The following is an 11,303-nucleotide window of genomic DNA, read 5'->3' as shown; positions in this document are numbered from 1 at the left end:
AATTTCTAAGATATGTTTATATAGGCAAACTGGACAGTGATACGTTGTAGAGGGTAAGGTGTGGTTGTTATCACTAGATAAGCGTATCAAGCAACGACTAGCGTGCTGCTTGGACGGATGACCGCAAAACGATCTTGTCCTTGCTAGCGTGTCACTGCCTGGCCATTTCTGGTAGTTTGGAAGTCACTTTTAGTGCTTTGGTTTCCAGGTAAGATTCTTAACCCTAACTTCGCATTACTAAAACATTCTCTATTTATTTTCACGTTTTACAAACTATCAATATTAACACGCAATTAATGGGTCGAGAATAAAACCTATATGTTCAATGTTGGTAGGAAAAGGTTACATAAAACCGTTACAAAACTTGTATATATTAGACGACTTCTTCCATTAGTACAGAAACATTAACTATGTTTGTTTCAAATTAAAGCAACTCTGGAATACTTAATAGCAACGCAGTTCTGTTTAGAATAAAATTAACATGGTTAATCTCCAAACATTTAATTAGTCAGGTAATTGGCGGTCTAGTGTTTTTAAGGTTAGTAGTCTCCATACCTTTTGAAAGCACGACACGATTCACAGACTGTACTATAAACAGTGTAAAATATACAACACAAAAACAACACGAAGTACCTGATACTAAATAGCGATTAAGGACAAACGCTTTTAACAATAACGACAGCAGGGAAATATTCATAGTCAATACACGGTGCGGCGTTGATTAAACGTGTTTCAATTTGTTTTTATATAGTTAAATACAACCGATCAGGCAATAATAACAAACTTATTTTCTTTGCCCTTTTAGTTTTGTGATGATTCCAACAACTTTTATCATGGATGTATATAACACAGTGACCGCTTTAATACTGAATACAGTTAGCTCGTTTAAGCTTTAGAACCAAATTCACTTTGATTATATACTCCTATTTATCCAATATTGTAATTCAATAATTTTGTTTAGCCACTAAGTTTATGTAACAAAATTATTTAATTACAATATTGGAACTACAAATTTGATATACAAGAAACTTAAAATAGAACAAAGTATTCTACTTAAAAATTATTATGTTAAATCATTAGCCACTAAGTTTATTTATGATTTAACATAATAATTTTTAAGTGGAATACTTTGATATATTTTAAGTTCCTTGTATATCAAATTTGTAGTCTAGAATTTGAGAGTCAATTGTCATTGCATAAGCATACAAACCTGTTCTTTTTTCCCTTAAAACATAACGAATGTCCCCTAACAGTCTCTAGTGAAACTCGACACTTTTAATGGAGGTAAAATAGCAGGGCAGCAAAAGGGTTAAAATTTAAAATTATAAGTTGTTTCTCAAAGTACACATTTAGCTTTAAATACTGACCGCCACACTCGTAAATAAATTTATAACCATCGTCGCCTAATGGTATACGGATTACAGTAATTTAAAATAGACTTTATTTATCTAGTTCTCTGACGGTGAAATAACAATGGTTTAATTGTCTAACGGTGGTAGGGTTTACAATTATCCTGTTAGAAAAATATAATATTGATATCTTAACCCTTTTTACAACTTTCCATTCGCATTACTTAAAAATTAACGTGGTTAACGATCAATTTCTTTCTCAGGAATACGTATACCGATTATTAAATCAGGGTGTTTATTGATTCAGTTTAAAATTATACTTGACGTAGACATATATAGATATGGGTAGCTGTGTAGTTTATAAATTGGATGATTCGAAAAAAAAAGTCGCAACAAATGTAGCCGTTTAGTAGAATAGCATTTAAGTGGGTCAATCGAATGCGCCCTCGGAGAACCAATACAATTATTCCTAGGACAGTTTAGAATCGAACTTATAACCCTTTTTCAAATGAATGGGAATAAGAAAGATCTGGGTCACTCCTGCTTCAAGCAGTGATTAAGTCAATCACGGGACAATAGACAATCGGTCCTTTAATGTGGCTTTTGCTTCTTTCAATAAAACTCTTTGGTAGTTAAGGCAAATATTATTCTGAAGATAACTGTTTTCAGTACTTTCTCTTTCTTTGGACCATGTATAAATATTCTTTATTAAATATTTCTTGATGGATATTGTCCAATAGTTAAAATCTATCTTAGAAATATAAGTGGAACTACTGTAAATGTACTGTTACATAATAATGAAAATTTTAAGTTCGGAAATAAATTTGTTTATTATTAAGACAAAAGAGGTAATAAATTAGATTGAACTGCAGATGAGAATTGAAGTAATAACTTAATCCATTCACTTTAAATAAATCTCTTTTCACGGATAATGAGGTTAATTTCATAGAAAAATAAAATAGTGCTTTAAAAGTGTATATAATAAAAAGTTTAATATGCGTGCAGAATACTCAAATGGTACCTTATAGAACGTAAAAAATGAGGAAATAAAACCATATAAAACTCGGTTTCCATAATCAATAGCATTGGAATCAAAGGCTACACGTGTGGTGTCACACAATGTGTCTTTGTCTGACAATGGTACCTATAACTCGTGCTGTTGTACCTTTCTCTATTGTTCATTGTTTGGTTCATTTACTGTTTGTCTCTATTAAAATAATGTATTATTTAAGTTTTAATTGCAATAATTTAATCTTAATTTGTTCATCGAAAAAATTACAGTTGCGGAAATAATACGACTATTAAGTGTAATATCAAGGGGACTGATAAACCTAATGTCCACACACATAAGTAAAAAAGTTCTTTAAATAAAAACGATTGCATAAAAAGAATATATAAAATTAAATATTTGTGTTAAAAATCGTACATAATAAAAACATTATTACAACAAGTTTACTCATAATATTACTAAATATTTATTATAACATAAAGTAATTAAACTAATTTCAATTTTAATATTGCAATAAATCATCGTTTTAGTAATTAAGTAAGAGCTATTTACGAATTTTTTACGAATTAAAAGGATTTTAAGAAACTTAATCGGTTCAGAATTCTGCTTTATAATCCGTTTATAAACTATCAAGGGATGTTTATGTTTTATACAATAGACAATCCATATAAACTGCAGTTTATCATTAAAAATCTCTAAAACCCTCTTCCCATAATCGGATTCCCCCGATCAATAAACTCATCTAAGCAAATTAATAGAGGACAGTTTGTACAATCTCGAAGAAAAACTGCTTGGAGTTATAGCTCTCAAGGTTTTAACATAACAAAGTCATTAATGAACTCACCACAAAGCTCTCTATAAGGTTTTATTAGTTTTTAAATTACCACTTTATCCATGAAAATTAATTAAATATATTAAGACAACTTTGTTTTTAAGTTCTTATTTTAACTGCAGAATCATCGTAACATGTTCTTTGTTGATTTGGGTGCATCAATATGTGCAAGGCTATATTGTCTAGGAAGAAAATGTACAGGCAATGAGATGATGCATTGACCGAGCAAGGGTAGAGTCAGTGTGCTGTCAGCGGTCCTCAGATGAAGGAGGACGAGTTCCTTGATTCGGAAAGTTCTGAATTGATAATTTTAAGTCTGGAGATGTGCAAACATTAATGAACCATGTGAATTCTGCTAGAAAGTAATATAATGAATTAGAGTTTTAATAACTGCTTGGAGTTCAAAATGACGACTGGTTAAGAACTTTAATTTTAAACTCATAGGAATTTCTTCCTATGTGCAAACATTAATGAACCATGTGAATTCTGCTAGAAAGTAATATAAAGAATTAGAGTTTTAATAACTGCTTGGAGTTGAAAATGACGACTGGTTAAGAACTTTAATTTTAAACTCATAGGAATATCTTCCTATGTGCAAACATTAATGAACCATGTGAATTCTGCTAGAAAGTAATATAAAGAATTAGAGTTTTAATAACTGCTTGGAGTTCAAAATGACGCCTCTTTAAGAATTTTAATTTTAAACTCATAGGAATATCTTCCTGAATTAACAAATATACTGGATTGCTAACATTTGATGTTAGAATCAGCTTATTTAATTTAATGAAGTAATAAACGTTTTCTTGTAATTTTGCTGTTTTTCTAAAACCATTTGAAAAATTATAAATATTAAAAGTTAAATTTTGTAAGATATGGCAGCAAACTGTACAACATGGTTAAATAGTATAAGTAAATTAACATTTCGCATGGTAAATTAAATATTTAAAAAATGGTTTCTTAAACTTGTGCATTGGGTTTAAATATTTCAATAAAGTGTTACCACCACAAGTTAAAATATCAGGTTCTCATGCGTTGTAAAAGTTTTTAAACAATGATATTATGACAGATAACGATTAAACTGTATTTACATATTATTTTTGGATATTCAACAATACAAGAAATACCAGTACGGTACCGTAATAAATATCTGACGATAAATGAATAAGTGAGTGAGAAGCGTCTTATATAATAAGACACGCGTACATTTGGGATACAATTAAGAAAAAGAGTGATAGAACTTTAAATATATAAATATTGCATTTATTTAGTGTCTTTACTGTTATGTCCAAGAGAAATTTGTAAACTCAAACTGCAGTGTTTAGACTCTAAGTAATAATTTCAATGAAAATATTTAGTTTTCTTACAGAATATAAAAAAGTTTTGGAGGTCAAAGATTTAAACCGAACATTTATCTATAACAACTGTTTGCAACGATGGGTAATTTTAAGATAGGATTTTAAAAATTCTTTAAAAGATAGGTACTAAAAATGCGCTAAAAATATGCATAGATTTTTTTTAAATCAAATGAACGTTGGAAAACAAATTAAACTTAGGTGACAAAAGTCACAACCACACCTAAAACCAACTGTAACCTCGAACGGACCACAATGGACAGGATCTGGGTTACGCCGTACATCAACCTCTTGATTAAACCAATCACTGAACAGCAGACAGCCATTTATTGTGCCTTTGTACTTCTTTCCATTGAGACCCCTCACTGTTACATCTAGCTCTGACTTATCCGACCGTTTACCCTTTTCTCTTCAAGTTCACACTTAGTATTTTATATATGTCTCCTAGAATTAAGTTCTAATAATCAGCTTAAAATCGGTTTTTATAATATTTACATATTCACATAACATATAAATATATTTAGACAGAATGAGCAGAAAATTGGTGTTAACAAGTAATTTAGATTAATAATGAATGTTACTTTTTAGAAGGTTTCAGTCGTGGACTCGCTACTAAGATGCTACTCAGGTGCAGCGGTCCTGGACATTGCACTAAATTGTACGACTGAGCTTAATATGAACTCGTCTTAAGTCTACAAGGGCTTCAATTCAGAAGATACGATTATCTATCAATAATAATATTTTATTGTTTATATTTAGTATAGAGACTAGATTACACTTTGAACATAACTTATACCACTTGTATCGAGGGTACCACGAAAAATATAAGGTGTAAAATACTAATTTTGAATTGATTATACATTTTAAACTGTTTGTTTATGAATTATGGTCCCAGGGAATTATTTGCTTTAAAACGTTTATGTCAATCAAATGCAATGTATGGAATTATTTGTAAATTAATTTAAATATAAATGCAAAGCTAGCTCTTTCATTCACATTTTAACGCTTACCGGTAAAAGATCTTATTATCATCAGCCGTTATTTATTTAGCCATACTTTGAACATTCTTACAATTGTTACTGTTAACTAATACAATTCCTTATACAGTAATACAAAACCTATAATTACTTTTATCTCGTCTTCAAGGTCTAAAACAATTTAAAATGTATAACGCAACAAAGAATTGATTAAAGAACTATACATTCAGCTTTTTGCCAAAATAAGTCAATGGCATACTTCCAAGGAGGAAATTTCAAAATTAATCAACATTATTGCTTCTTAATCAACTCCATTAGATGTGTGAGTATCGATGGGAATATGTGAGGCAATAAAGCAGTACAAAGTAAACTATGTTCTTTTCTTTTAGAATTGTAATACTACTTTGGAATACTTCTCTTAAGGTATTTAAGATTTAAATAAATATTTAAAAACACAAGTATATTTTTCAGTTGCTACCTAAAGATGCTTACGGTGTGTAATATAAATAACAAAGCTCCTAGTAGAGCCGGTACGTAGCAGAGTAAACTTACACCTCCCTCAGCTACTGGCGGTTACACGAGCGATGCTACGTTTTATGTCAGTTTGTATGTTTATAGATATGTTCGCTGGAGGTATTTTGACGCAATATTGTAGCTCAATTCACACCTTTGCAACAATTTGTATAAAGATAATGAGGGGTAAATGTGAGACAGTCAAATTACCTTAATAGGGGTTTGCTTGGGAAGTATGTTACATAATTTTGCATTTATAAGATCACAAACTACTTTTTAATTATATCTAAAAGTAATGTCCTCTACGACTGAAACTGAAGGCATTAAAGCTAGTTTTGACAGTTATCTGAATGTCAACAAATTACACATTTTTCTTATATGGTTGACAAACATTATTATCACTTTTATTTCAGTTTGGATTGGATTGGAAGTTTTTTTATAAATTTGCTTGTCATTCTTGAAATGCCTGCAATGTTACGTGGAGTAATAAAAAAAAATTAAACTGATTCTATATTTAGTGAAGTTATCTTGAAGATAAGGATGGGGCGTCCCTTAACCTATTACTTAAATATTAATGACATTAGAAGTTGAAGTGTATGTATGTAGTAACAGTAATCCGCGGATTCACGAGGAATCTAAACTACTAAAACATCGTTGGTTGTCTTTAAATGGTAAACGAACACTCCTTGATGTTTCGGTGTATTTGGGGCCGTGAAGTCGGAGAGTGGAACAGATTTTATGAGTATTAATGAAATAAATATAGTTTGTCTGCAAAAGTCTATTGTACTTAATACAGTGGCTCCGATGATATTAGGAATAATTAAACTACTTCAGACCATTGTGGGGGAATAATAAATTCCATGGAATTTTGAGTGAAAGCATTTCTTATCTTATACGATAGGTATGATGATTTTAAAATGGATATGTGGGAGATTTAAAACAGTAAAAGCAAGTAATAGTACATTTACAAATAATTACAGGACACTACAACATTTAATATTTTGTTCACGTGAATATAATTAGAAATAAGTAGACAAGAACTAAATAGATTTTATATTATTTCGTGTGATTATCCAAACACTCAAACATCATTCTCCACATCTTTCATATTTATACTATTAGTAGAATTATTGCTAAATAAGTTTATAAGACTTTTATTTTGTTTCATTAATATACTAAATTGTACGATTTGCCTCTGTCCATTAGGTACATCATCCATCAATGTGACCAGTGAATGAAATACGATGTGTTCATTTAGCAGACGTGGTAGTGTTTGTTTCTTTTTACCCTAATTGTCTTGCACACATCCTCTGTTTCATTTGGACCTGGCAACAAGGTAATATGCATTAAAATGTAAAACCTTTTATTGACTCTTTTCCAATTCTCAATAAACCCCCATACGTAGAGTGTTCACATTAGTCCACGCAACATTATTAGCCTACTACTAACGACATAAAAGTAAAGTACTACTCGGTGCTACTAATTTACGAAACAAAACTTCCATATTGAAAACAGATGCTTTGCAAATTACATATTGTATATTTAAAAAATTGAAGGATCATTTCACATTTAAAATTTAATCTGTAAGGACTCTTAAATCTTATTTTTATTTCGTAATTAGGCGTTCTTTTCGAAATAAAATGTTCACAACGTATTTTATATAAATAGTAAAAGAATGGCTAAACACAATTTGAGACATTTAGTATAAGTGTAAGGTTCATAAATAGTTAATATAATATATACTTAAGCACTGTGCAATCATAATAGCTAATTTTGAAAAAGAACACTATAAAGTATAAAAGTGATAAGACAGTGACTATAACTCCTTTCGTGTTACTCAAACAATAAAACGCGTCATTGTCAATTGCCTGATTCTATTTTTTATATTTGTATACTATTATTCATTTAATACTGTCATTAATGTAAAACGTAACGTTTTAAATTGAAATGTTAAATAGTTAGTATTTGCTACCTTTATTGATTTACGGAATTAATAAGGTAACTCAAATGTCATGAATTTTCAGTTTTGAATGTATTATGCCAAAGAAAAATCGACAAAGACACAAACAAAAATTTTAAAGTGATGTTCATATGTATTATATGATATTATTTACATGACAATACAGAGAAGATAAGAGTACTCCTCACCACGAGTCGTAACAAGCTTCGTAACTCTCGAGATGTCCTGCAGAATATTGTTTAAATATTGTTAAATACAGACAGAAAATAATGCAAACAAGAAGTTAACACAAAGCACCTGTCACCCTTGTTCCACATAATTTTATGTACAAAGTAATTGTTGATTATATTGTAACTCTTCAATAATTTAGTTTTTTTTATTTGAAGCTTAATTTAAACTCTACATTTATTTTAACTCTATACATTTCATGAATACGAACATTTAATTTTTTCTGAAGTGTTACAATTTTCAACACCGTAATATATAAAGTTCTTTGTACACGATATTATAGTAAACTAAATCGATCCTATTTTTAATATTTAACAAATGATAACTGTAATCCTTTTATCTGAGAGGTATTTTCGTAGTTCCAACGGTTAGTAAAAACTAGTAATCAAACCGCCAAGTTGAAAATTCGCGATGAATTATTACCGCCGTAACGTGGCACTGAAGGAGTGATTAATGTCAAAATAATGTGCTTTCACAGATGACAAATGTTCTTCGAGAATTATGTTTAAAGGGAAACTTAGATAGAAACTGTAATCAAACCTTCTTCACGTCCCTTTTTTTGCTAGTCAGTATTTATTCTGTTTTTTATTGTCAGTAATAACTTCGGCTAAGGGGATAACATATAGAGCAAGAAATCTAAATTGAAAAAATAAATTGAAAACCAAAATACTGTTCCTGTTTAATTTACTCGATTATTATTGGCTGAGCTTTAACTAAGCCTTTTATTAGAAGGGCGGTACAAATTTCAGTCCTTGTCTAATTGTTTGTTTGTTCTAATGGTATATAGATAAAGAACTCGCCTGTAGACTTAACATTTTGAATAAAATTTCATATTAGTATAGGAAACACTGACTTCAAATTTGGTGGTATGTTACTTCGTAGTACGTAGATGAGCGTTAATGAATACTTTACACGGGCCTTATGATTTACCATGATACACAATAGCGATATAAAAAAAATCGTAAATAAACTGAATGCAACTATATTTGATTCAAACGTGAGAATTTTATTCAAAGAGAAACAAAATAGAGAGGAAATTCTATACTAAAAGTCGGCGGCAAGATGGTGTAGTACCCTCTATAGCTCACTGGAACTTTAATTATTCAAACACTCTGTTACGAAATCTAACTTAATGATTGAAAATGTGAAAGACTTCAAATTTGATAGAACGTAATTTTGTGTCAATTTCTTTTCTTTATGATCTTTATGATGTCTGCCTGTCTATCTGCCTAAATAACACATTGACAATGAAATAAGCTATAAATCAGAAGTTTTACAAGCAGTCTCAGCGAAGTCTGATACGTGACATATATAAAGGTAGATATTATACAGAGTAGCTTGGTGTTTTAATCATCAAAATGTTTGGTTCAATTCCAGTGAGTTCTACGTCATTTAAAAAAATTCCAAACCTATTTTATACTGCACCTATGTAAGTTACTAGATAAAATTCGATCTTAACTTAATATGAGGTAAATGAATTTAATGAGTTGTAACAATTCTGATATCCTAATAAAATGTTGTAAAATTAACTGAAATTCCCACTGATTACGTATTGTATTACACTGTGACAATACATATTAATTTTAAATACTATTATTTTAGCTGTCAGAGACTTACTTATATTGAAACACCAAAGTAAACTTTGAATATATATGGAAGTTACTACTGCTTTTAAGATCTCATTACAGAGTAACAGTACAAATTTTGCTTTTTTTATTTAAAAACACCAATCGTTCGGGGAAGTGTAAATTGTGCTTCGAACCTGCTGCTAATATAAGAACAGGCTTGTTTAACGAGCAAGATACATTAATGTGTTCGGTTAGTTATCCACCTGAGAAAGATGTCAAATTGCACATCTCGAACTTAGAAAAAATGTACGGAATATTCCTGTTTCCAAACGTAACCCTTTCATAATCAAAAACGTACATCTAAATAAGTCTGCTTGTTTAGTACAGATAGCTATAGCCATATCTTAATTAAACATGATCTTTTGACATTTATACCTTTAAAGTGACGGATTTACAATTTATTGGAGGCTTTATAGTTGTGTCGTGTTTTAATTTTATTATTACATTTGCACTTATAAAATTAAAAACAAAAACTCCAATAATATACTTATTATTTTTGTTATACAGAAATAATAAGTATATTTTTGGAAGTTGGTGTTTTTTTAATTTATAAATCATTCATGTAAGAAAAGAGCTACTAGAATGTATTTACACTTATGTGTACAATATTATAAATATTATATCATAAAATAGCAAGAAATTATTTCTAAGCGCAGTAGATACTTCCAATGCAGATCACTGATATTGAATTAAACGCTGTACCCATAAACTCAAAACACATAACAACTCAAAACATGAGATGTGCAGGTTCAAATCCTGTCAGTGACCATTGCACTTTTTATCAGTACCATCGACCTTGTACTGTATCCCCCTTATTCTGTTTGATAAGATCCTCGCACAGTCCAGTGGCCCATGAGGGCGGACAGAATAAGGCTTAAAAGGGGATCGGCCTCTCCTTAAAAAAAAAACCTTGTAATACTGGTCTGGCAAGCTGTACAAGTACTGACACCATGTTTTTATTATTTTGTGTAACACCCAATTTTATTGAATAGATCAACATGACTGAAACAGCTAAAATATAAATTTCTAGAACAGTTAAAAATTTTGAAAAATAATTAAAAACAATATGCTATATTGAAGTTTAATTCCGAAAATATGTTTTTATATACAGGAACTTTACAATGGCTCATTTTCGAGAGTACGTTACGGCGGTTAGCACGAGATAACTGAATCAAGCAACGTCCATCGAGTGTGACTGCTGCTTGGATGGATGACCGCAAAGCGATCCTGTCCTTGTAAGGGTTCCTACTGCCCGGCCATTACTGCTGGTTTGGAAGTTTACCTTTAATTCGTTGGTTCCCACGTTAAGTGTTATCTTCTTAGCCCTAAATTAGCCGAAAATAAGAATTCTTTACTTTAATTTTACTTTTTACAAATTATCAATATTAAAAAACAAGGAATGGGTCGACAGTAAAACCTTCGTATTCATTTTGTTGACAATAACAGGTTAAATCA

This window comes from Homalodisca vitripennis, chromosome 7, assembly GCF_021130785.1.
Source record: "Homalodisca vitripennis isolate AUS2020 chromosome 7, UT_GWSS_2.1, whole genome shotgun sequence".
NCBI classification, from domain to species: domain Eukaryota; kingdom Metazoa; phylum Arthropoda; class Insecta; order Hemiptera; family Cicadellidae; genus Homalodisca; species Homalodisca vitripennis.
The sequence above is the reverse complement of the archived record's forward strand: the minus strand, read 5'-3'. Positions refer to the sequence as shown.